The sequence below is a fragment of the Bison bison genome, unplaced genomic scaffold (genome assembly GCF_000754665.1).
Source record: "Bison bison bison isolate TAMUID 2011002044 unplaced genomic scaffold, Bison_UMD1.0 scf7180017864139, whole genome shotgun sequence".
NCBI classification, from domain to species: domain Eukaryota; kingdom Metazoa; phylum Chordata; class Mammalia; order Artiodactyla; family Bovidae; genus Bison; species Bison bison.
The window spans coordinates 11,294,838-11,321,092 of NW_011494711.1; the positions used below are offsets into that span (position 1 = coordinate 11,294,838).

A 26,255-nucleotide genomic window follows, 5' to 3' on the forward strand; every position below is an offset into this window, starting at 1 on the left:
GATCAATCTCAGGTGTGTGCTTCCTGGGAGACCCCCCCGACTCCCACCCCCGCCCCCGGTTATAGCGGGGAGTGGTCCCTCTCTGACCCGATGGAGTCGGTGTTGGGGTGGGTGGCGGAATCTGGGGAAAGATTTAAAATTTTCCCCTACCGACAGAACGTGGGCTCGTTCCTATGGGGTTTAGCTATATACATTTTGGAGGGTGGTAAGTGGTAGGACTTTTGGGTGAGGGTTGGTATCTTATTGAAAGTTTGCGGCAAACTTTTAGTTTGTGGATGCCGCTCGTCTGATAAAAAGATCCGTTGCTCCTCTCTCAAGCAAGAGAGGTAGAGATTCTAGAAGGGAACTGAGGCTACTTTGAGATCTTAGCTGCTGGTGTGTGACAGTTCTTGGAGGAAACAGGTTTACACTGATGAACTTGAAACAGCCCCCACTCCCCACGTAGTAACTTGCGACTAAAAATAGATTTGCAGGGTGCTTTGGCAGGAAGGTATAGCCCTGTGAATGAAGTGCTGATCTTAGCTCTTGGTCTCTAGACTGACTTCCACCTTCTGAAAAGGAGCCTTCGCTCCAGGAACTGTCCTCAGGAGTTCCGAAGTAATTTACAAACGCAAATTCTCACTATATCTTAGTGACAGGGGTCAATCCACATTATACAACACTATAAATAGCATGGGAGGGGGTAGGGGCAGCTATAGGAATAGTAATTTGGTCGACTTTTATCCTTGTATGAATAGGTGGGTGATGGGAGAGTTCCACTGAGTTCTCATTGCTAAAAACAAAACTTAGAATTTTGCATATGTCCCCAAATTTAATAGAAGTGAAGTTCGTTTTGAAGGGTGGAGGGTAAGGGGAACCACCACATTGGGGCTGGGCACTTCCTGAGAACTGCTGACCATTCCATAGTGTATGAGTGCCACAGTTCTTGCTGGCCACGGACTGGGACTGAGTGCTGGATGTCATTGCTCAAGGGGTATCATGTATAGTGATGGGGAGTCTTATGATGAGGATGTCGAAACCCTCCTGTGTTTCTCATAGGGGGATTATGTCAAATTACAGCACTCCCTTGATATTTCCAAATCAACACTTCAAATAATGCATCCGTACCTTAGTAATAATGGATAAAGATGGAATTTGGGGTTTGAGAACCAGCACTGTTGGAGCTGCCCATTCTTATATCTCACAGAGTCACTTTATTTTCAAAGGACATTGTGAGCAGTTTAAATACTCTGCTTCCTTCTCTCTCCTGATTTATTAAAAGATGCAGTGGTTTAGCTCAGTAATTGACGAGCGGGCCACAGTATTACCAGTGGTCAGTGTCCCCCCCCCCTTTGTTTTTGTAACTATTTAATCCTGTAAGTATTTAGAATATTTGACTATTATTGTACATAAGAAAGATCAACAATTATAATTCTCAGATTATCCTGTTTGGGTATAAGTTTTCCGCTTTCATCACTAGAATGTAAGTTCTATGAGAGGGCTTGGTCTGTCTCACACACCTTTGTATTTCTAATACCTAGAGTGATGACTAGCTTATGATAAAGGCTCAATAAATATTTTCTCATTGAGTGATTGAACTGTGGGACAAACTCTAGCTGGATATAGTAGGGGAGAAAAACCTCAGACATTTTGGCCTTAGGTAAACTATTCAACTTCACTGAGCCTCAGTTGTCTCGCTGACAAAATGTAGGAATATGTGATATCATACAGGTAAAATCACTGCTGATATTCCTGTTAGTTAGTAGACTTCAAAATACTGCTTTCTTCTTTCTTACATATTTTACTTTTTTATATTCAAAAGAGGATCACTTGGGTAAAAAATGCAGTTAGTTGGATAATTTAGCTCTTAAATGTTGTGAATGAATTATCTAGGCTTTTCCCGCATAAATTTGGTGTGTCTGATAGAGGTGGGGGGAAGGGGAGGTTAATGGCAGCTATGGTTATGACAAAAGGGAAGCAGTTTCCAGATTATTATCTAATTTCTCCTCTTTATATTTTTAATGTGATAAAATTTCAGCTCAGGTTTTCCAAAACTTTATTCTTTCTTCTTGTCAACAGCCAGACTCAGGTTGTCCTAAGTGCATAAATAGCATTTTAGTAAGAGCATTAGAAATTGAATATCTGTAAAGCTTGACTTCTTAAATGAAATTTTCTGTAGCTTTGTGTAGCATTACAAGTCCTAGGTAAAGAAAAAGTATGGTCATCCTGATTTTGAGAAGGTGAGAACTCATTCAACAAGGTAAAACATACAAACGCCGAACAGTTAGAGACCAACATAAGATCTTGCCTAGTCCATACCCCATGGTAGAATGTTGGCTGTAACTGTTGCGGTTATGGAGGGAGAGGTTGACATGGGCTCAAGTAGTTGGAGACCGTTTTGTGGTGAAGAGAATGTCACTTCAGCAACAAAGAGACTTAGAGTTTCTTGAAGGTTACAGCAGATCATCTTTGTTTTAAGAATGTTTGCTATTTTGTACTTCAGTGTATTAAAAAACCAGCACAATATATGCTTTCAAAAATAAACTTTCTATGGAAAAGCATATGGAAACCTACATTCTGTATGTGAACTACATGATACTTTTCACCATGTCTCTGAAGTTTTAAAGCCCAGGATTCAAGTTAAAAATTAGAAGTCTTCATTCTTGCCACTTCTAACATGCTTGCTTAAAAAAAAAAAAAAAAAAGTGTCAAATGGCCTTTCTGTTACTCTATTCAGTTGTGTACAATAGGATATCATTTTCATCTGAAGTTTTAGGGAAAATTATTAGTCATTAAGTTTGGGACTCCCACACTGGCTGATTTTAGATTGTTATTTTGGGAAATAAGGAGGGATGGAATGGAACTAAGATGGTGTAATGAAAGTGGGTTTAGATACTCTTTAAAATACTCAGAAGTTCCATCAGGGCTCATCACCTAGAGTTAAGAAGGAAACTTGGAAGTTGTTTTATAGAGAAAGCAGAATGTAATAAATGGCATGTTGTGTATTTCCTTGTTTTATAGTTGTTGACATGATGGGAGAAAGAAATGTAGGAGGGAGAGATGATCAGATTCAATTCCAAGTGAGAGAGGCAAAGGCCAGTATGGCTAAAAGCCAGGAAATCTCTAATAACTTCAGACCTCTTCCTGTATTACCTGACCAGATATTGGTCTCAGGAGCATTTTAGGAAAAGGAAGAATGAGGAGCAGATGGTTTGAATACCTAAAGATGATTGTGGTCAGAGTTTGTCCAGAACTCTAATTTTGTGTCCTGACATGAATGTGTTTCTTTTTTCTTGTTTTCCAAAATTTTCCTCTTTTGCTGGCAGTTCTTACTAGTTCTTTGGGTTAAATATTTCTTCCTACATCATTTCTGTATTCTTGTTTTCCATTTTTCAGTTGAAAATTTTATGTTGATTCTTTCAAAATAAGATTTCTGATTCATGCAACAGACAAAACATGGTTTCTGATTTTAATTAGATCAAGTTCTGGTTCTGTTAGTTTGCTAAAATTACTGGGAAAAATTAATTAAATTGTTGTTCTCCTAAGTAAAAATTTATTATGGCAAAATATGTTAACAAAACTTAATTACTTGGGGCTATCTTTTACTTTTTTTCTGACAAAATGAAGTGATTACTAATGTACTTTATTCTGTAACAGTCAGACTATTAATGGATGAGCAACAACTGTTTCATTTAGATGTTTCTAGCCTCATATTCTTTAAATAGTGATATGTCTTCTGTGGAATTCCATATTTGATTATCCACCTATATGCTTCAAACCCCATGAATTATAACAGATAAACTGTTTCTGAAAATGAGATTTCTGGAAGCTACTACTGTCAAATGACATGGCCTATGGGTATGACTGTGGGTGACACATGCTTAGAAAGCAGTATCACTTTGCCTTATATGCACCAGTGATGGCTAAGTCTGGTTGGTTATTCACAATAGGAACAGAAGTTGATATTCAAGGTAAACATTTTAGGAAATTTTTCATTAGGATTTTATGCGTTTCAATAAAACACAATAAACTTCTAAATGTATTTGGAAAGTGATAAAAACAGTGTGGCTCAGAGTACTAGGTTCTCAAAAGTTATTTTCCTTTTGTTTCTACTGAAGAAAGAAAGGAAGTTTTGTGTCACTCTGATAATAACCAAACTGCTTTGATCATGTCACTGCTTGCTCCACACTTCCGTGGGTCACTTTGCTCTATTGCATTCAATTCTAAATATTTGTCTTTGAATTCATGGCCCTTTCCAGTCTTGCCCCATTATTAAAGTTCTCCTCTCTTCTCTGTGAAACAGTGCGGAATTCCCTAGATGTGTTTTAATCTTAGTACTGCCCCTAATGCTATTGCTCTTCCTTCCACTTCACCTATTTGAAATCCTAGCAGTTCTTGAATGTTCTAACCAAAGGCTACCAGTTTGTGACGCTTTCCTTCCCTGCCCCAGCCAGAAGTGCTTTGTACATGTCCTAACCCCTTCAACTACTCTTTTAATGCCACTCTTAAATGTCTCCTTTACTCCTGTGTATGGTGATTATTTGAAAACATGCATCACTTCCTTTCATGCAGAAGGTCTTGCAGAGCAAGGGCTGGATCCTACACAATTTTATAGCCCTCACGTGCCCAACCCAAGTCCCTGCGTGTATTTGGAAATGGGACACCTTTACTGGGGGACACCTAGTAAATAGTTGTTGAATTAGTGATTGACTCATAATTCACTCATCCCTTAATTACCAAGAGTAAGTGATAGATATGAGTGGGGTGTGATTGGACAGCAGGTGACACACAGGCAGATACATTTCAGCTAATGAGTTTAATGGAATCTTTAGCTTTTTCTCAGGCATCCTCTTTACACATTTTGGCAGTTTTTGTATCTAAAGGATTTTAGTTTTAGGAGCAGGAAAGGGAAATTGCTGAATTTGAACCAAAGTTATAAAAGCAATCTGTGAAGAACATCAGTGGAGGAATCTGCAAATGGGAAGGTCATATACTAACCACTGAAGAGTCACCTTTGTCAGAGCCCTTAGGACTCCTTTCTCTTCACTAACTTCTCCCTTCTTCTCCACCTGCCCAACTAATCCAGTCTCTTTTAAGAAAGAGTCCAGAAATTTAATTTATAACAACAAGATTGATAAAATTGTTGTTTCTAGTTGCTAAGTCATGTCCGACTTTGTGACCCCATGGACTGTAGCCTACCAAGCTCCTCTGTCCATGGGAATTCTCCAGGGGAGAATTCTGGAGTGGGTTGCCATTCCCTTCTCCAGGGGATCTTCCCAACTCAGGGATCGAACCTGCATCTTCTATATTGGCAGGCGGGTTCTTTACCACTTTACCAGGGAAGCCGATTGATAAAAATTTGCTTGTCACTATTTCCAAAGTCTCTGGATTCTAAGGGAACAAAACTTTGAAACCATTTATGTAGGATAGGTAGAAGGAGTTTTGAGCGGTGATGTTTAGTTCTCTGCATCCCTGAAGTCATATTATAGCCACCTACCTGTGGCTTTGGTTGTTCTCTGCTCCTGTCAGTATCTTCCTCTGTAAAATAAGGTGATAGAACTATATGAATTTAAAACCATAAAAGAGAGAGGTATTTTTATTTCTCTTGTCATGTCTTCCAAGGGGAGAACACATGGGCTCTGTTCTCCACTGGACCTGGTTTAACTGTTCATCTTACTTCCCGGAGTTTGGAATGTCCTTTCAGCCTTTTCAGATGTAGCATTCATAGTGGGAGGATACTACATTCCCTGTATCTCCCTCCTGGCTTGTGCGCATAGGATCTGTTAAAATAGATATCTTTTCACTTCTCTCTTTCATTGTCTTAGTCTTTCCTCTATCCAAGGAACTGTGATATTTATCTAAAAAAATATAGATTCACAGAATTTTAACATAGGAAGAGGGTTAAAGATCTAACCCAACCCTGTCTTTTTATTACTGATAATAAATAGTAATGGTAATGTTAAGTATCATTTGGAGCAATCACCCTTTTCTAGGCCCTAGGCTAAGCACTTTGCACACATTATTTAATACATCAGCAGTGAACTCTGTTACATCAATGAGGAAACTGAGTTCCAAAGAACCTAAGTGACTCACTCAAAGCCACAGCCAAGTTCTGATCGGACAGAAACTCCCTTGAAAACTGTGTAAAGAAAATAATAGATTCGAGATAGTCCCACTTACATTTCTGTAATATATTTCCTGCTTTTTTGCTACCTTGGATTCCCCTCCTCGACTCATTGAACTTTGCCTTTTGTACTTCCTAATAGTTGATGTTGTGGTTCAACAGTTTCCGCCAGTGATGCTAAACTTGTTCAGACATTGAATGCATAGCACAGTATGTCTTCCTGAGACAATATTCCTTTTGACTTGTCTTCTGGGAACCGTGATGTTGTTGTTCAGTTCCTAAGTTGTGTCTGACTCTTTGCGACCCCATGGACCACAGCACACCAGGCTTCCCCTATCCTTCACTATCTCCTGGAGTTTGTTCAGACTTGTGTCCATTGAATTGGTGATGCCATCCAAGCATTGCATCCTCTGTTGTCCCCTTCTCCTCCTGTGCTCAGTCCTTCCCAGCATCAGGGACATTATTAAAATACTTTTTAGTCTTAATGGCTGTGGAAACAACCTGCAACTTGATATCAGTCTGCTTTTTCTGCTTGTATGCCTGGGCTTGTAAAATGCTCTTAGGAAAATGAACACAGTCGTGCAAACTGGAGGCACCCACAAATTTATGTTCTCCAGTTTTAGCCACAGGGCAGTTCTCTTATCTTTACCTGTTTCGAGACAGCTCCTTTTATGGTTTTCCCCCATAATTTTCCCAAACTTCCCATATTTTCTATTTTCTTTAAGCCTCTTACCCCACTGTGCATTTCCTTACCAGAAGATGATCGTTAGTGGTTAGAACAGACTAAACCGTTCTGACAGATCTGAAAATAGATAAAAGCACAGACACAGCAGACGTTTATTTCTCAATCATGTCATGTTCTTGGTTGGTGGATGACTTTCCTCTAATTGGTGACTCAAGCACCCTGGACCCTTTCATTTTGTGATTCTGCTGTCCCTTAGGGCTGTGTTTTCAACTGTCTTCAGCTTCTCTAAAAGAGAAGAAGCCTATTCACTCTCTAAATAGTTAGTCTTGAAATGAAGATAACAGTTCCACTCACGTAGCATCAGCCAGAAATTAGGAGCACAGTCACACTTATGAACGAAAGAGACTGGCAAGTGTAGTCTGGCTGGGAGAGGAAGAGACTGTGGGTTTTTGGTAAAAAGTTAGCTGTCTCCATTACAGTGTCCTTGCCTCCTGTTATACTGAGAATGCAGAGATATCACATCCACTCTTAAAATTTTGTCCTCCTTTCCACATCTTCCCTGTATCTGAATCCATTAATTCTATCATTAACAACCAACTTAGAGTTTTCCAGAGTTTATGCTTTCCCCAATGTTCTGGATCCCCCATTTCTTCAGCTAGCTTACTCTGTGAAATTTCTCTATGTTCACTTGCCTTTTATTTTATTTTGTATTGTTATTATTATTGTTATTTTTTCTAATTTTGGCCATGCCGAGGAGCATGCGGGATCTTAGTTCCCTGACCAGGGATTGAACCCATGGTCTCTGCACTGGCAGCACAGTGTCTTGACCACTGGACCTCCAGGGAAGTCCCTTACCTGCATTCTAAATATTTACAAGAATGTTCAGGATTCTCCCATCACAGTAGTAAAAAGACCAAAATCCCAACTTATTCGTTCCTCTGATCTGCCCTCCTCTCTTGCTTGTGCTCTTTCTCTCCTTTCAAGCTACGCTTCCTGAAAGTGTTTTATGTTGTTTTTCTATATCCTTATTTTCCATCCACCCCACAACCATTGAAAATTTGGCTGTACCTCAGAGGAATCTGTTCTTTTTACAATTACTGTTGTCTTCCTGACTGGCAAATACATGGATCTTATTGTTTGAAACATTTGTGATTCTGCTGATTTCCTCTTTTGTGAAACAGAACTTTCACTAGGCTACCATGACACTTGGTTCTCTGTTTGGACTAGTCCTTATGGGTCTCTTTGCAGGTCCTTCTGCTTGATATGTTGTAGTTCCCAGGGTCTGTTCTTAGTTCACTGTCTTCTTATTGTAGATTTTCTCTGTACTATCGAGTACATCTGTATATTTGCTTTCGAACATTTCAAGTCAGCATCCCCAACCAGACCTCTTCCCTGGGTTCAGACTATAGAGATTTCACTTGGATGTCCCACAGTCCAGACAAGATTGATAATTCCTCTTCACCACTCTTCTCTCATGCTATTTATCCTCTCATTGAAGAGCGCCACTATCCTTTCTCCCATCTATATCACTAACTCATTCGTTATCAGTCACCTACCATGTGCCAGGCATTTTTCTACAAATTAAAAGTATACTGGTATACACAACAGATACAGTCTCTTCTCTGGTAGAGTTTGCATCTCTAGAGTTCTTGTGGCTGGACTAATAATAAAATTGACATAAGATATTAACAGGAGATAAATTTTAATTTGTGCATACAGAGGTCTCATTGAAATGGGACCTAAGAAGTGGCCAAAGCAGGCAGCTTTTATACTTTTTAGACAAAGAAACAATACATTTGTGAGAAATCAGCAGGGCAAAAAATTTAGGTTTTGATGCTCCATTAGTCAGGAACCTAAACGTTTGGGCCTGAGGTAGTACTAAAGAAGTAACAAGGTTTATTCACATAGGAATTTCTGCCCGAATTCCTATCTCTGTCCAAAAGGGTGTCCTCCCTCTAGATGTAAGGAGTGTACCTTTCCTGAAAGCAAGAAATAAATCCCTCATGAGATTTATTTATTTATTTTTTAGAGAGACAAAAGGGAGAGTTAGACTGTCCCTCTTGCATTCACCATTTCTTAAGTAACTTGAATCCAAAATAATCGATATGCCATTTTATATGTTCTGGGGATGGCCTGTCCTGAGCCCCAACAACATTCTAGCGGGTAGAGGAAAGAAATAATAATGATTAAATAAAGATGAGACATATGAACTGATGGAAGCTATATTATTATTTTGAATTTGGATGGTTTGGGAAGGCCTCTGAGGAGCTGACATTTGAGCCCGGCCCTGAGTGAGCAGAAGCTGACTTGTATAGAGATGAGCTAAGCATTCCAGGCAGAGGAGACAGCCGGTGCCAAAACCCTAATTGTATTCTTGATGAATCTGATGGGCAGGAGAAGGTAAATATAGCCAAAACTTAGTGAGAGGGAGAGGTATTAGTTTATTATTAGTTACATATACTAATATATATTAGTATATGTATTAGTTTCCTGTGGCTGTTAAACATATTACCACAAACTTGGTGGCTTAAAACAAGAGAAATGTGTGCTGTCATAGTTCAGGAGGCCAGAAGTCCAGTTACTATGCTCCCTTCTGAGGTGCTAAGGGAGAAGCTGTTCATTGCTTCTTTCAGCTGCTCGTGGCTCCCAGCATTGTCTTCACCTCTGTGGTCATACTGCCTTTCAAATCTCCCTTGGCTTCCCTCTTATAAGGATATATGGGATTGCATTTGGGGCCCACTCTGATAATTCAGGATAATCTCCCCACTTAAGAGCCTTTATTTAATCACATTTGCATAGTCTTTTTGTTGTTGTTGTTATGTAAGATAACTCATCGGTACCAGGATTTAGGATGTGACATCTTTTCCATGCCAATAGGGCCTTCTCTGGTGGCTCCCCTGCCAATGCAGGAGAAGCAGGTTCAATTCCTGGGTTGGGAAGATCCCATGGAGAAGAAGATGGCAACCCACTCCAGTATTCTTGCCTGGGAAATCCCATGGACAGAGGAGCCTGGTGGGCTACGGTCCATGGAGTCACAAGAGAGTTGGACATGACTTAGCAACTAAACAACAACAAATTCAACCTACCATAGTGTCCAAGAGAAGCTTTAAAAAGTAGGCAAGGGTCAGATCTTATAGAGCTGTACAAGCCGAGATAAAATATTTAGATTTCGTTCTAAGGTTGTACAACCCATTGGAGGATTATGTACTGGTAAATGAAATATGGTTTTGCTATAAAACAGTGTCTCTCAACTTTTTTTTTTTCCATTATATCATTCCAAGAAGCAAAATTAAGTTGAAGTTAATTAATTAAAATTTTAAATTAATTTTTCTCTGCTGCTGCTGCTGCTGCCGCAAAGTCGCTTCAGTAGTGTCCGACTCTGTGCAACCCCATAGACAGCAACCCACCAGGCTCCTCTGTCTGCGGAATTCTCCAGGCAAGAGTCAAGAGTACTGGAGTGGGTTGCCAATTCCTTCTCCAGCAAGAGTATATTCCTTAAATATTAAAAAATAAGATTTTGTTGGTCAAAGTTGAGCTTTGGAGGACAACACTCATGTAAGACTTTTCTTTGCCTCCCCCCATCCCCCAAGAACCAACTTTGTCTCTTGTAGGTGTTACTGTTCCCACTGAGCATGGGTGCTATCCAAGACTGACCTGGGTGCACAAAGTGGATTGGATTGTGGTAGGTGGGAGAGGGAAGATTAGAAGCGGTACTCTAATTAAGAGACTATTTTAGTAGCCTAACTAAGGGATTACAGTTGTATAGACAAGCATGTGTTAAAGATGGAAAGAAGTGCATGGATTTAGGACTTGTCTTTGCAGTTGAGTTAGTTGACTGAACTTTCTGACAGATTAATTATCTGGAGAGAGGAAACGGGAATCAAGACAAAAGCTTACATTTTTAAACTGAGCTATTGGACCATAAAACCAAGAAGGGGAGATTTGGGAGAGAAGCAATTTGTGTACTTGAAGGAAGCGGTAAGATGTTCTGTTTTGGCTGTGTTAAATTTGAGATGTTTCTTAGACATTCCTCTGGAGATGTCAGTTAGACAATCAGATAAATGGAATCTGGAGATTCTAGGAGGGGTTTGGAGAAGGCAATGGCACCCCACTCCAGTACTCTTGCCTGGAAAATCCCATGGACAGAGGAGCCTGGTGGGCTGCAGCCCTTGGGGTCTCGAAGAGTCGGACACGACTGAGCGACTTCACTTTCACTTTTCACTTTCATGCATTGGAGAAGGAAATGGCAACCCACTCCAGTGTGTTTGCCTGGAGAATCCCAGGGACGGCGGAGCCTGGTGGGCTGCCATCTGTGAGGTCACACAGAGTTGGACGCGACTGAAGCGACTTAGTAGTAGTAGTAGGAGGGGTTTTGGCTAAAGATGAGGAGCAAAAAGTTATTTACGTATAGGCTGTATTTGATGCTGGATGGAATTACCTGTGAAGAGTGTGCAGGTAGAGAATAGGGCCATTGGAATACTGTATTATGTGAAAGAGAAGGAGTTGCCAGTGGATATGAGGGAAACCAGGAGAGTGTGGTATCCTTAAACTTAAGGACATTGCTGGTGGTACAGAGGTTAAAATCCACCTCCCAATGCAGGGGACGTGAGTTCCATCCCTGGTCGGGGAACTAAGATCCCACATGCAGCGGGGTGACTAAGCCCATGTCCCACAACTACTGAGTCTGGTGCCACAGGGAAGTCCCAAAGCAAAAAAAAAAAGTTCAAAGTGTTTTTAAAAGGAGTGGTTAAAATGTTTTTCAAAAGTTTATAGGATTGAGTTGTGAAAGTAAAGACAGTGCATAGAGACAACTCTTTCAAGTAATTGTGTCATGAAGAAAAGCAGAGCAATGGAAAAGTTCCTGGAAGGAGTTACTGACTAAGGCAGGGCTTCTTAGAACCAGAGAGTAATAGGATGAGTTTAAGTAGAGAGGCAATGATATTAATAGAATGATTAACTAGAGAGGAAAAACTAATGAAGGCAGGCGAGAGTGATACTAATGAAGGCAGGCAGTGGATACCTGCTGGAGTATAATTCTTGAAGAGACAGGAAGGGAGATTTAGGGACAAGTGAAGAGATTGGTTTTCACTAGGATCAGGGACATTTCATTCAGGAAAGGATGAAAAAGGAAGGAAGCTCTGCAGAGAGAATGCATAGAGAGGCTGAGAGGTCTGTTTGAGTGGTGGGAAGATGAAGTTCTTACCTCATGGACTCCACTTTCCCAAGGATGTGTGATGAGGATGTGGTGGGAAAAGAGCTGATGTGAAATGGCTATTTTGAAACATCCTAGGAAATGAAATAATAGGATTGCTGGTCAATATGTATTGCCCATTAGAGACCTGTAGCCACAAATGTAACTGAGCTAGTTGTAGATGAAGTTTTTTTTCTCCAGGCAGTTTCTTTAGCTGTTTGGGTAGAGGTGTGGAGCAGGCAGATAGTTGGGCTTAATCAACTTGAGGATTTGCCTGGTAAGTTAGAAGCAGAAAGAGAGGAGCAAGGGAGTTAAGGGTACTTTCAAGGGAAAGTGTACAATGATGGACCTTGACCATAAGCTGGACAGAAAAGGAAGAGAGTATGTAACTTTGTAGTGGAAATTGCCAATGGATTGGAAAACCAGGTAATGCCAAGAAGATGTTGGAATGGAAATACCAGAGTAGATAAGCTGGAAAAAGAGGTTTTCACATGTAAGATGCTGGAAGCTGAAGTCTCAGAGCTGGTGCAAGTAATAATGATGCTAAAATGAAAGGTTATGACAATGAGAGCAGGTGGCTGAGGCAAGGTAAAAGAGAACACTCTCAGAGGTGAAGAGCTTTAGGAACTGGGACCTCCTTGTACATATGGGAGACAGAAGACATGAAGACAGGAGCTTGGGAGGGGAAAGAGCCAGGTGCTTACGTAATCAGCGAATGAAAAGAAACAGCAGTAGATGGGTAGATGGCAGCAAGGAGGGATGAAGGGTGGTAAGTCTAATGACATGAACTTCAAAACAGGTAAGAGAGAATCAAGAGGGGATTTGAGAGAGGATTGAGGAGAAATTGGAAGATAAATGGGGAGACACTAGATCTTCTGGCTGGGAGATTTGCAGAATGGAAGCAGGAGTCTAACTTAAAGTATTTACAACTAAAATGGAATGGGTACTGCAGGTACAGATCTTTAGCCTGGGCAGGAGTCCTGGGAGCCTTCTGTGAACCTGGACATTAACTTTTTAGTCACTTAATCAAAGGAAGTTCCCAGGAAAGGGGCTAGTTATCACCTGGTTCAGGGGTGTTTTGGTATTTTAGCAGCAGTACAGCCATCCCTGTTTATACTGGCTGAACAGTAGACTTAAATATGTGAGTATAAATAACCTCCCCTTGAGGGATGCTGTGAAAGCAGCGTTAGTAGGCTTCAGCCTTCAAAATTCAGATTAAATCTTGCTTTCTCCATGTTTTCAGGATATTACCTGGCAAAAGGAACATCTGGAGAAGAAAAGGATAGTTTTGAGTTCTAGAGGGCTTAACTGGGAAGGAGGGGGCGCTGAGGAGGTGAGAGATGGGGCAGACTGGGCTTCTGGTGATGAGTGAGGTAAAGGGGATTAAAGAACATGCTGGGATCAGTGCCAGTGGTGTCCTAGAAGAAGCTTGGTGCAGACCTCTGGCAGCTCCTGGTCCAGACCTCTGGCAGCTCCTGTTGAAGTGGTGGCCAAGGGTGAACAAAAGCCTCCTTGGAGTGTCTGTAGCCCTAGGGCATCTCCTGTTGGCTTGGTGGCCAGTTGGAGTATAAAACCCTCCTAGGGGACTGCTCTTAAGTGGCCAGAAGCATCAGGTGCTCTGAGGGCCTGTTCTCAGCCAGAATGATGGTGCAACCCCTGGGGAAGATACTTTCTCCTATTTGGCAGAAGGTAAGGAGTGCTGCTTCTGGGGACCACCGTCATAGTCCAGAGTATTTAGACTCTGCTCTCTGCTCTGTTGTCACTGGCTTAGTACAGACCTGTAGAAGTCTGTGTCAGGGTGTTTACAATCAGTCTCTTGATTTCCCTTCTCCCAGATGCATGTCCTTTTAGTTTATCTCCTAGCACTGCTTCTGGGAATGGGAGGATGGGCTTTTAAATTTAAATGTGATTCTATCCTGCCTATTAGGAATATTGTGAGGATTAACATAATGTGCATCAACTAACCAGCGCAGTCCTTGTAACACAGTATGCAGCCAAGAATATGCCTAAAAGCCTTCACTGGTGATATATTGTTTACTGGACAAAGAGCAAAGTCCTGTGCAATTGTAGGTAACATCTCCTTGCCTGCCTGTTCAGTCTCCTCACTGCCTCACTTATGATCGTTGTATACCAGCCTGTTCTCTAGGCATACGTTTCACGCCTCCTTGTTCTTGAAAATGCAGTACTCATTCATACAGTCATGACTTCCCTCACATTCCCTTGGATCTGTTGAACCTTCAACATTCGAGTTGATTATTGCTTTCTCTACAAATCTGCCCTGATGATGTTTCCTACCTCCTCTTAACCCCATATGTAATTACTCCCCTAGCCTCTACTCCAAATTTTACTTGGATCACTCGTTTGTTTTAGAATCCTCTTCTCAAAGTAATAAGTTCCTTAAAAACAGAAACTATTCATCTTTGTTTACTCACAGTCTAACACCGTAGGTGCTGGATGAATATGTTGAATAAATGAAAATCAAGTACATGTTTAAGTTTTCATATTGCCTTTCTGTTATGAAACATAAATTATATTTTGTACACATTCTTTTTCTTTACTAGTGGAGGCAAATTTTTTGATGAGGTAGAGGATGCAGAAGAAAATGGGTAACCAGGTAGTTAGTTAGTATGGGAGGCAGACTTAGACCTGTGTTCTTTTTTTTTTAACAAGTGACTTTTGTTTATTTTGTTCACCATTGTCATTGTTTTATGTTGAGTTGTAATCATTAACTTTTCCAGTTATACCCCCAAGGGAATACAAACATCAAACAAATGTGGGTTTCTGGTGTTGGTTAGGTATGCTTGAGTGGGCAGCTTGCAAGTCCTACTTACAGTTGCAGGATTGGTGTGTGGACTTGGTGTTAACATGCTCATTTCCTTTTAGGTCTCTTCAGACCTTGGTTTCCTTGATCCTACATGGATGAACTGATTAATTATACCTAATAAAGAATGACATCAGCAATCAGAGTCTGGTCAGAGAAGGGTGGGGAGAGCAAATGTGAGATGAGGTGGCAGGAGTGAGTCACTCCTGGCTGTCGGTGGATTGGGAGTGGTAGTGAGAGGGCGAGGATGGGTTGGGGGTGGTGGAGGAATCTGTGGGGAGCAGAGGGGATTGTGTGGACATGGGTAAAGGTGGTTTGGGGGACACAATAGACTACTGGCTAGTGGTTGGCATGCATTCCTCACCCTATCTGAACTAAAAATAAATACCAGGAAATATTGTGAAGAGAGGACAAAAAACAAACAAACAAACAAACAAAAAAACCCCAACAGTCTTATGGCTCAAAGTTGTCACAGTGACTTGGGTTAACTCAGGACACAAACCTTACATCAAGCCTCTCATGGGGACTGTTTCCAATCCGCTGACTAATTGAGGTACTAGAGACAGGCTAGGAACAATTGACCCTGTGTGATCAGAGTCTGACCTAAATTGAAGAGTCTGCTGTCTCCCTGTGACTTCTGGGACAAGTAACCTGTGGCCTAGAGTGAGGTCTGTATTAGAGGAGGGGCTTTATTGGATTTTTATTTTTGATAGAACACTCCACAAATCACAGTATCCATTCTGTGGGAGCCCACTGTAGTTATGTATGAGCAATGGGAGCTGTTGCCGCAGATATATTTTTATATCTTATTTGTGTGCCTGCTCAGTCACTCAGTTGTGTCCGGCTCTCTGCAACCCTGTGGACTGTAGCCCGCCAGGCTCCTTTGTCCGTGGGATTTCCCAAGCAGGAATACTGGAGTGGGTTTCCATTTCCTTCTCTAGGGGTACACCTTATTTACATTATCTCAAATCCTCAATATAAGTTGTGAACTAGATGAGATTTTATGTATGAGAGGATGGAAACTCACAGTCACACCACTAGTAAGTGACTGAGTTGGAATTCAGTCCAGGGGTGTCTCTGATGACCTCTACACTGCCTGCCTCCCACAGGGAATGGTCTGTTGACTGGTCAGTGGTGGTGTCTGAATTTGCCAAGAACAGCACCTTGTGATGAGAACAATCCCAGCTGTGCCTAGAGAAGTGGCTGTGTTCCTGTGTATAAGCGCTGAATTATCACACGACAGGCACAGGGAGAGAGTGTTGGCCTTCATCTCGGATGGTCTGTCCTTTCTCCATGTACCTGTGGGCTTCCTTCAGGGCTGGCACAGTGGAGGGGCCCCCTGAGTGTATTGTTGGCTGAAGCATTTCTGTGTTTATGGAGTTGAAGCCTGGGGAACTCTAAATTCCAGTAAGTTCGATCAGCTTTGCAGTCACTAGTTTGATTAGTTGTTGGGATTTCGGATTTTGTGTTAAACTTTAAATCCCCGAGACAATATAATATGAAATTAACCATATATACATAACTAGTTCAGGGGTAGTTTAATTCAGGCTTAAATAGTTAATTGTGTCCAATGCTTGAGGCACATTCATCCTAGGTAGGGTAGAGACTGTACTTCAGAATGAAGTAGATAATTCTGTGATATTTTCTAGTTCTTATTCCAAGATTTGTAATCAATTCTACAGGCAAACTATCCTTTTCCTTTCTTTGTGTGGGTCTTTTACTCTGTCTAGTTCATTAGAGGTGAGAAAAGTTGTGTAACAGTAAAATCACTCAAGTAAGTGGTCAGATTGTAGGGGATTTAGTCAAATGTCAGCTATCTGTCTGCACTGTGCTCTTCAGAGTCCTTATTTTTTTTTCCACTTTTCTCTCACTTGCATATTCACACACTAGATTGGTTCTTTTTTCTTATTACGAGAATAACACATGCTCATTTTAGAAAGTTAAAAAATAATACACATAAAGAAGATAATAAAAATGACTTTCAGCCCTTCCATTCAAAGATGAGATTTTAAACATTTTCGGGTGTGTCTTTCTAGCCTTCGCGCGTGTGTGTGTGTGTACACACATATGCTTTAAAACAGAAACACACAGATACTATTTTATCTACTTTTGTTCTCTTCATGATTAATTTGCTATTGCCTGGTAACCCATCTCTATGTAGAGTATAATTAACCCAAAAAGAATGAATTCCTAAGCAGTCAAGAAATTTTATTATGTGTAACTTATTTAAGACTGTCCACTAATTTCTAGACCTTTATAATTATTACCAGCATAAAAATGTTGCTTTTCAAGTCTGAATGGGTTAAGAGGATTGCAGTCATTTGGACCCAGTGAGTGACCTATGCTTGTGGTCCAGTTGAGATGGGAAAAATGTCAGGAGGCTCTGGGGAGCAAAAGGCCAGGGTTATGGGATCTAGCAATACCTCGAAAAAGGAACTGTCTAGATGATCTCCATCTCTTATGTGAGGACTTTGAAAGGACAGGTGGCTTTGCTGAGGCTGATATTGTCACGGGGTAGAGGTCTGCCTCTGGTTGCTGACTGCCTGTCCTGTGATGCTGCAGAGCCTTAGGAGACAGCCTGAGAAGCAAACCATGCTTCTGGCCACCGCCAAACTAATGACTAAGGAGATGGGTGCAAGTGCGGTGGGTGAGGTCATGCCTGCAGGTCGCTGTGTTGATGTCGGAGGCTGGAGTTTGGGGAGGCTGGAGTTTCAGGAGACCTATTCGAAATGCCATTTTGGAAGTCAGTTTTGTAAGTCCTGACGGCCTTGTGGTTAAGATCACAGGCTCAAACTATGGGCTAAATTTTTTGGATTAACTTGGGGTTTCACTTCACAGTATCTGAAAACTTACGGTTGAGAAGAGGCTGTTTAGTATAAATTGCTAATGTGCTCTGCTGATTTCCATCAGTTGTGTGCTTTGACTGACAACAGTGCGAGCCTAGCCCACTGGGGTCTGGTGAATTATATGTGCTCAATCAGAGTGTTTCTTGAGCTGGAATTGAAATGCATGGCCCTTTAGTTTCCAGTATGATGCAGACACTCAGGCAATTGACTTTTGCTCTTCAGTTTCCAGCAGGGGGAAAATTATGAAATAAAATGGGGAGAGGCCAGGCATCTTCAAGATTCATACCCATAAATATAAATAACCATAATTAATCATATGCAGTCTCTCTTGTCTATTACGTCTATACTCAGTGTGTCAGTAAGTTTCACACAGCTCCTTAACGCCCTGCTGTGCAGTTGGTGGGGAATATTCTAAGTTCCTTGGCGTGTTGAGATGTGACCTGGGCTTCTTTTCCAATGTGAGTTCAAAATCAGTTCAAGATATAATGAGTTGTGAGGGGGAAAGTCACCTGCAACATACCCTAGCCCTAGGGGGAAGAGAAGTATAAAAAAGACTTCTGCTATTGACATTTGAGAGCTCTCTCAGTTGATACCCTGTTCTTGTTACCACCTTGTTAGACTGAATGGGCTGGAACAGTCTTACAAGTGTGTTGAGTTTAATAGATATTTATATTCAAGATTATCACTGAAGTGTTTGTTTTCCTATTTTTGATTGTGGTTTACAGTTTTTACTATTTTCTTATGTGATTTATTAATTCTTCCCCCATCTCTCCTCATTACATCCTTTTTTCGTACTTTAACCTGCTTATTATGAACAGGGCTAATGGTGTCCTCAAGAAAAATCAACTGCTGTTACTCTTATTTCCTTGGGGAGCATCCTGTATGCTGTAGCTAGGATCCATCTTCTTTCCTTCCTCTGTCTGTATAAATTCCATCATATCATTGCATTAATTAGGACCTTCCATTGATTTTTGTGTCTCTATCGTGTCAGAAGAAACACCTTGCTGGAAGGAAGTCATATGTGATTTGGCTTCTGTCTGGCTCCCTGACCTGATCTGGAACCCACTGCCCGGATCATTCACTGCGTTGCCCCCGCAGTGGCCTTTCAGTGTCCAAGAGAGGCCAAGCTTACACACCCTGTGTGTCTTTGCATGTCTGTCCCCTCTGTGTGGAAGGCCCTTCTCTTAGGGCTCTATGCAGTAGCTCCTCCTCTTCGATTATATTTGTGTCAAATAACCTGCAGGGACATTCTGTCTAAAGTAGATCCCACCTACTCACAGACTTAGAGAATGCGTTTATGGTTGCTGTGGGGGAAAGATGAGGTAAAGGGATAGTTAGGGAAAAAATAGCTTTTTAACTTCAAAATGTTGATGCCAATTGAGTTAACTCAGCCTTATTCATTATTTTTGTCATCGAATACAAGGAAAATGTACCAGTTCTTTCAAAAGCTATAGTAGCAATTGCATTATATACGTCATTAAAAATGCATTTTAGGAAATACTTGTTGAAGATAAGTTAGTGGACGTGTACACACTGCTATATTTTAAGTGGATAACCAACAAGGACCTATTGAATAGCATGTGAAACTCTTCTCAGTGTTACATAGCAGCTTGGATAGGAGGGCAGTTCAAGGGAGAATGGATACATGTATATATATGGCTGAGTCTCTTCCTTTGCTGTTCACCTGAAACTGTCACAGCACTGTTAATCGGCTATCCCCCAATACAAAATAAGAAGTTGAAAAAAATTATGTAGATCCCCAAGTCACTCTCCGACCTAATTATATTGTTCATAGCACTTATCGAAATATTCAGTTTTTAGATTTGTTTATAGGTTTCTCCCAATCCACGGGAGAAGAACAATTTCCAGCCCCTAGAGCAGTGCTGAGGATGTAGCAGACATTCAGTCAGTCCCAGTCAAATCCATGTTGTGGGAATGAACACCTCTCTTTTCACCTTCCTTAGTTGGGCGATTCCTTCAGTGACACTGTCCTGAGGATTTGTTGAACTTTTGCTTTCGTTATTTTCTTAGAGTGTACAGTTTTTATTTTTCCCATACCAATGTTAGGTGTGTTTTTCATAAACCAGTTTCCATCAACGAATTTTGAAGTTTTTTAGGAGTGGCAGATAGCTTCTTTTTTGGCCCATTTATCTGTAAACTTTTCTTTAAATCCAAGAGAGCACAAAGATTCCAGTTGTTTCTAGAGCAGAAGCACACAGTTTTGCCATATTTTTTTTTTCAATATACGCAATGTGAATTTGTTCAGATGAGGCAGAATTGAAATAAGAGTTTTCTTTTTCTTATCTTGGACTATGTATTTGTATATGGTTTGAGGTTCTTAATCTTCATGAGAGACTTGTGTGGTTTGTCATCCACACTGCGTACCACAAACTTCAGACATTAATCTGGTAAGATGCCCTGAGCTAGACCAAAGGAAGGAAGCAGGAAAAAGCCCTTGAATAGACAGATAGAGCCAGAATGTTGAAAATCCAAGCACTAGAATGCTAATAAGTTGCTCCTTTTGCCTTGCTCAGAGTTACTCATTTGTATTTTAAATACGGGTTTAGCTAACTTGGCTGTCGCTTTTTTGACCATGGTGGCAACAAGTTAGAAGTAAGCTGGAGAGCTGACAGATCAAAAGGGAGAATTACCGTCAGCTTGAAAGTTTGGAAGAAATAGGAAAACTTTATAAAGCAGATACAAGTAGAATTCAAATGGGAGCAGTCTGTGGTTTGGAGCCACTGAGTAAAGTAATAGTATTCAACTGTTCCTGAGGACATTGCCCTTAGGAGCATAGACTACATAGTTCATAAGAATGGCTCCAAGTCATCAGTAATTGAATTCTTAATTAATACTCCTAAGAAGACAAAGTGTGATCTGTATTTCTGAAATATTTAAATTCAAAACAGTTTAGACATTTTATTTAAAAAAAAAAAACTGTGAGCTCACATTCAAATGTGAGCTCTTGGAAGGCGGAATTTTGTTATGTTTGTCCTCGGGTGTATGTTCAGTGCCTGGTACATGTTAAATGATCAGCAAATAATTGGATGAAAGAATGAATGCAAGCCTTAAGCATCCCACAATGCTAAAAAAAATAAAACATTAACATAGCACCAACTTGAATGCAGAAAGTCTCTACCCGCTCTCCCTACCCACCTCCCACGTGCCTATTGAATGAAGAAAAACCATAAAATAATACAAATTTAAAGTTAAAATAGATCTGTACATTTTCTGAAGATGCTTCATTTATAGCTGGAGTTAAGATCAGCAAATTCAAATGATTTGTCTGAAATCACAAAGCAAGTTAATGGTATAGACAGAATTACACAGCAAGTCTCCTTAATCTCTCCTTCTAGAATATCCACTGGTGATTTTCTTTTTTAGCTTGGTATTTCAAGAATTAAAAGAATATAGTGGTTTTTGGAACGTGTGTTCATTTTTTTTGGGGGGGGTGACAGTTTTAGCAAGAGTAAGAATCCTTGATCTTCTGTGCATGCTGTTTAAAATTTAGACTGTCAGATGCTAGGGTATTAGCTGTGTAATGTTGGTACACAGTATCTCATGCTTAATGACTAGGCTTGTTTATGATCTGGTCCTTGAAAACTTTCCACTTCGGGTATGTGCCAGTTCTTTTAAAGAAGAAAAGAAAAATCTAAAAAAGAGAGGCTTGCAGAGGATGCCTCATTCAAGTGGGGAGAATAAAATCTTATGACCAAGACTGTTTTAGCCAAGATGACTGAGATGGAAATAAAGCTTTGTTTATTACTTCTGCATAGATGAAAGCTCTACTATCTTTTCTTCTCCTTTTCTGAGGGGTTAGGGGATAGAGCATTTACAAAATGTTCTATGATTTGCATTCCATACTTTTGATAGAAATGGTTAGAAATATGAATTAGTGCAATCTCTCCTGTTGTCTGATTCTTATTTCCTTAAGGGTGAGATTTTTAAGGAGTGTCATTGCTAAGCTGTTGCTGCTGCTGCTGCTAAGTCGTTTCAGTCGTGTCCAACTCTGTGCGACCCCATAGACGGCAGCCCACCAGGCTTCCCCGTCCCTGGGATTCTCCAGGCAAGAACACTGGAGTGGGTCATTGTAAGCTAAATAATATAATATATGATTATTTCGAGGTAGTGCATCTTAGGTTTTCTTTGCGTCTCTTCTTTTTGTGTGTAATTTGACCCTTTGTTGATAGTTAGATTTATACATGTAATAGATTATTAGATATGTAGGGGAGTGAATTTTAAATGCAAGTTTCAGCAGGCTGTAGTGGAAGAAAAGGTTACAGGATGTAAAAAGTGGTTAGCTTTATTTTTTGGGAATCTTCTCCAGTTCAAGAAAGCAGAATAACTGGTCTCCCCACCCCATGTACTCTTTGGTCTCTGTTTTAACTCTCAGTCATGGCTTATGCATTGATAGAGCTGTAATAGAGCTGTAATTAAATTTAGAACTTTTTTTTTTGCAATGTAAGTAAATTAAATTAGCTGAAATTATTGTGCTATAACTAATTATCATAAAACTTATGTCATATTTTTTTATGAGCTCAGGATTTCATAAATTATCTTCAACAAGTATTTCCTAAAATGCATTTTTAATGACGTATATAATGCAATTGCTACTATAGCTTTTGAAAGAATTGGTACATTTTCCTTGTATTCGATGACAAAAATAATGAATAAGGCTGAGTTAACTCAATTGGCATCAACATTTTGAAGTTAAAAAGCTATTTTTTCAAAGTTTTGTTTGTGCTTATAACATTTGAAGACAGATGCTCAAACCTTCTACATCTGTGCTACTAAAAAAAAAGAGAGACTTAGGAATAATGATCTTAAGTTTCTTTAAGATTTTTTTGTCTTAGAAAAATGCCTGTTTTTAATAGATAGCTTTTTCTAATTAATAATGCTATATTTCTTAAAAATATTTGATATTAGGTAACAACGAAATAGATCTCTGAGTAAGATCCAGGCAAATACAAGCTTGATTGTCTTAAGCATCTCTTTTTCTGAACATGCTAAATTAACTGAAATTTTCTTAGGGTATATTTCTTTTGATTAAAGTTCTTTATCACCTATATGTGTTAAGTGAAAGTGCAAGTTGCTCAGTCGTGTCTGACTTTTTGTGACTCCATGGACTATATAGTCCATGGAATTCTCCGGGCCGGAATACTGGAGTGGGTAACGTTTCCCTTCTCCAGGGGATCTTCCCAACCCAGGGATTGAACCCAAGTCTCCCACATTGCAGGCATATTCTTTAACAGCTGAGCCTCGAGGGAAGCCCTAGAATACTGGAGTGGGTAGCCTATCCTTTCTCCAGCGGATCTTCCTGACCCAGGAATCCAACCAGGTCTCCTGCATTGCAGGAGGATTCTTTACCAACTGAGCAATCAGGGAAGCCCTATGTGTGTTAAAAACCTCCTCATTTGAATCACAGTGCCTATGCACTATTTTAGGACATCTAAAACATTTTTAATAAAGTACATTTATTTATATGGTGAAATAGATGTTTTCTTATGAAATGTTTTAGGGTGTGTAATCAACAACCATGATTGTGATTACTTCATAAACGGTTATGTTTATAATAAATCTGGTTGAGAGGCTTGATGATATATTTTAGTGTAAAGACATTTTGAGCTCTGTTGTTTGATTTGCAGTTTATTCTGTAACAAAGTAAAGGATTTTTTTCTTGTTTTAATTACTTAAGTAGACTCTATAACAACATGTACAATCTAAAAAAAAGGCGGTTTGTACTGCTAGAGAAATGTGAATCGTTTTCCTAACCCAACAACAGAGTCAGCAAAGGGTCAGAAAGCTTGCAAGAAGCACAGGATGAGTGTGGCCTGTTTGCCTAAAGAACTTTTTTTGTGTGTGTGATTGACTGATAACATTTGTTCTTCCTCAAGATAGAATTAAAGTTTTTTTAAGTGAGGCATTTCTTAGTTGACACATAAAAACGAAACTGTTATTTCATAGTAGGCATCCTGTCTGCCCAATTCCTTCAGCTGACTTGTGTCTTTATAAGAGGTGGGCATTTTGGGGAAGGAACACTTTAGACTTTCTTATAAGGGACATTTTATATAAGGCCTCTCAGGATTTCGGAGAAGGCAATGGCACCCCACTCCAGTACTGTTGCCTGGAAAATCCCATGGACGGAGGAGCCTGGTAGGTGGCAGTCCACGGGGTCGCACAGAGTCAGACGTGACTGAGCGACTTCACTTTCTCAGGATTACCTTAAATTACATATTTGGTAAACAAAGAGGCAATCATATGTTTTTATGGAAAATCAATGATAGGATTTTACAGCAGTAAACAAAAATCCATTAACATATCTAAGATGATAGAAATATATGTTACTTGGTTTTACACTGAATTTAAAATGGGAAACAAGTTCACCTACATGAACTAACTGTAGTTTTTTATGATTTTTGATAGCAATTCTATGGGAAGCAGATACAATAGAAATTATCCCATTATGAATTAAGCTACGATCATTTGCATTTAATGAATGTAATGCTATTGTTAGCTGAGATGGGCTTCATTGATTTCTTGTAATTCTACAGTGAACCTTATGAAAATTAGAGAAAAGGGTCAAATTTGTGACTGTAATATTGGTATGCATTTTAGAAATGGCAGAAGGCATAAATACACAATATGGAAGCTGTCTTGGAAACCCTATTTATTTTTTTTAAAGTCAGGTCTTACATAATAAGTGACAGCTTGAGTGTGAGCATGTATCGTCCTGTTCCTCTGGGGTTCTCTTCCCTTTCGATATGTTTTTGTTTTAGAGGACTTTGTAAAGTAAATGCTTTAATTGGTTGTGGCATTGCATTTTAAATTAAAAAAAAATTACACCAAAAGAATTCATGTGATAATGTTTTGAGTTTAATTTTTATAAACAGAGGTTTCTAACTGGCTCATTTTAAGTGGTTGACCTTATTTTCTCTCTCTTTTTGGGAGAGGTGCCATTTGCTTACATTTCTTAAAGTCTGATTTGAACCTCTGAAACCAGCTCAACCCCTTTTCTGTGCCAATTCCTTCTGTCAAGCTTCCAGGCGCCTGCCCTCCGTTGACCCGGAGGGGTGGTCCTAGGCTAACCTCTTTTTGAGTCATCTGTAGCTGTGTGTTGTGTTTGTTCTAAAGTGTTACAGTTGACCTAAAGGTGCCCCAGAGAGACTAGTAGAAATAATTTCCAAAGTACCTTCTTGCAGCTCTGTGGACCAATATAAATATTATAGTGTTTGTCTTCTTTCATTTTCTCTTTTGTTACCTGATCCCTCCCATCTCCCCAGCATGTGGGAGCTTAGTTCCCTGACCAGGGATCAGGGATGGTACCTGCACCCCCTTGCAGTGGAAGCGCAGAATCTTAACCACTGGACCACCGGGAAATCCCTCTTTGGTCTTTCTTAAAATGTTCTCCCTTCATTTTCTTTTCCCATTTTTTGGGTTAGACCCTCTGGCAAGGGATTTCCTGGGGAAACTGATTGGAAATGGAACCTGCCCTGCCCTCAAGTACTCTGACTTTTAGAGAGGATGTGAAAGACAGGGGCCAAGCTAGGGTTGGATGCTGTGCTAGGCATGTGAACATTGCCTAAGCTTACTCATCCACCATAGCCAAAATTTTGGACATCCAGAGTCTGAGGATTCATTTTATTTCTAAGTTTTCTGCTGACTTTGACATGGTTCTTTCATTTATCTTATTTACCAGGAGAATGCTTTTCTCAATGATTTCAGAAAAATCTTTTTGCTTGTCCTTTGATATCCTATTCAGTGTGTGTATTTTTTACAACTATAGTTTTGTCATTGTTATTATTGTTTTTTGGCTTATGGGAAAAAATATATCTAACATTTCATGCAAAGATGGGCTCAATAAAGGACAAAATGGTATGGGCCTAACAGAAGCAGAAGATATTAAGAAGAGGTGGCAAGAATACACAGAAGAACTGTACAAAAAAGATCTTCACGACCCAGATAATCACGATGGTGTGATCACTCACCTAGAGCCAGACATCCTGGAATGTGAAGGCAAGTGGGCCTTAGAAAGCATCACTACAAACAAAGCTAGTGGAGGTGATGGAATTCTAGTTGAGCTATTCCAAATCCTAAAAGATGATGCTGTGAAAGTGCTGCACTCAATATGCCAGCAAATTTGGAAAACTCAGCAATGGCCACAGGACTGGAAAAGGTCAGTTATCATTCCAATCCCAAAGAAATGCTCAAACTACTGCACAACTGCACTCATCTCACACGCTAGTAAAGTAATGCTCAAATTCTGCAAGCCAGGCTTCAGCAATACATGAACCGCGAACTTCCAGATGTTCAAGCTGGTTTTAGGAAAGGCAGAGGAACCAGAGATCAAATTGCCAACATCCGCTAGATCATGGAAAAAGCAAGAGAGTTCCAGAAAAACATGTATTTCTGCTTTATTGACTATATCAAAGCCTTTGACTGTGTGGATCACAATAAACTGTGGAAAATTCTGAAAGAGATGGGAATACCAGACCACCTGACCTGCCTTTTGAGAAGGCTATATGCAGGTCAGAAAGCAACAGTTAGAACTGGCCATGGAACAACAGAGAAAAGGAGTACGTCGAGGCTGTATATTGTCACCCTGCTTAAGT

General features: G+C 40.1%; 1 protein-coding gene across 1 annotated transcript in view; it reads left to right on the forward strand.

Moving 5' to 3' along the window:
* Nucleotides 1-26,255, forward strand: part of GPD2 (glycerol-3-phosphate dehydrogenase 2 (mitochondrial)) — a 149,563-nt gene that overhangs the window by 899 nt on the left and 122,409 nt on the right. The window lies entirely within an intron of this gene.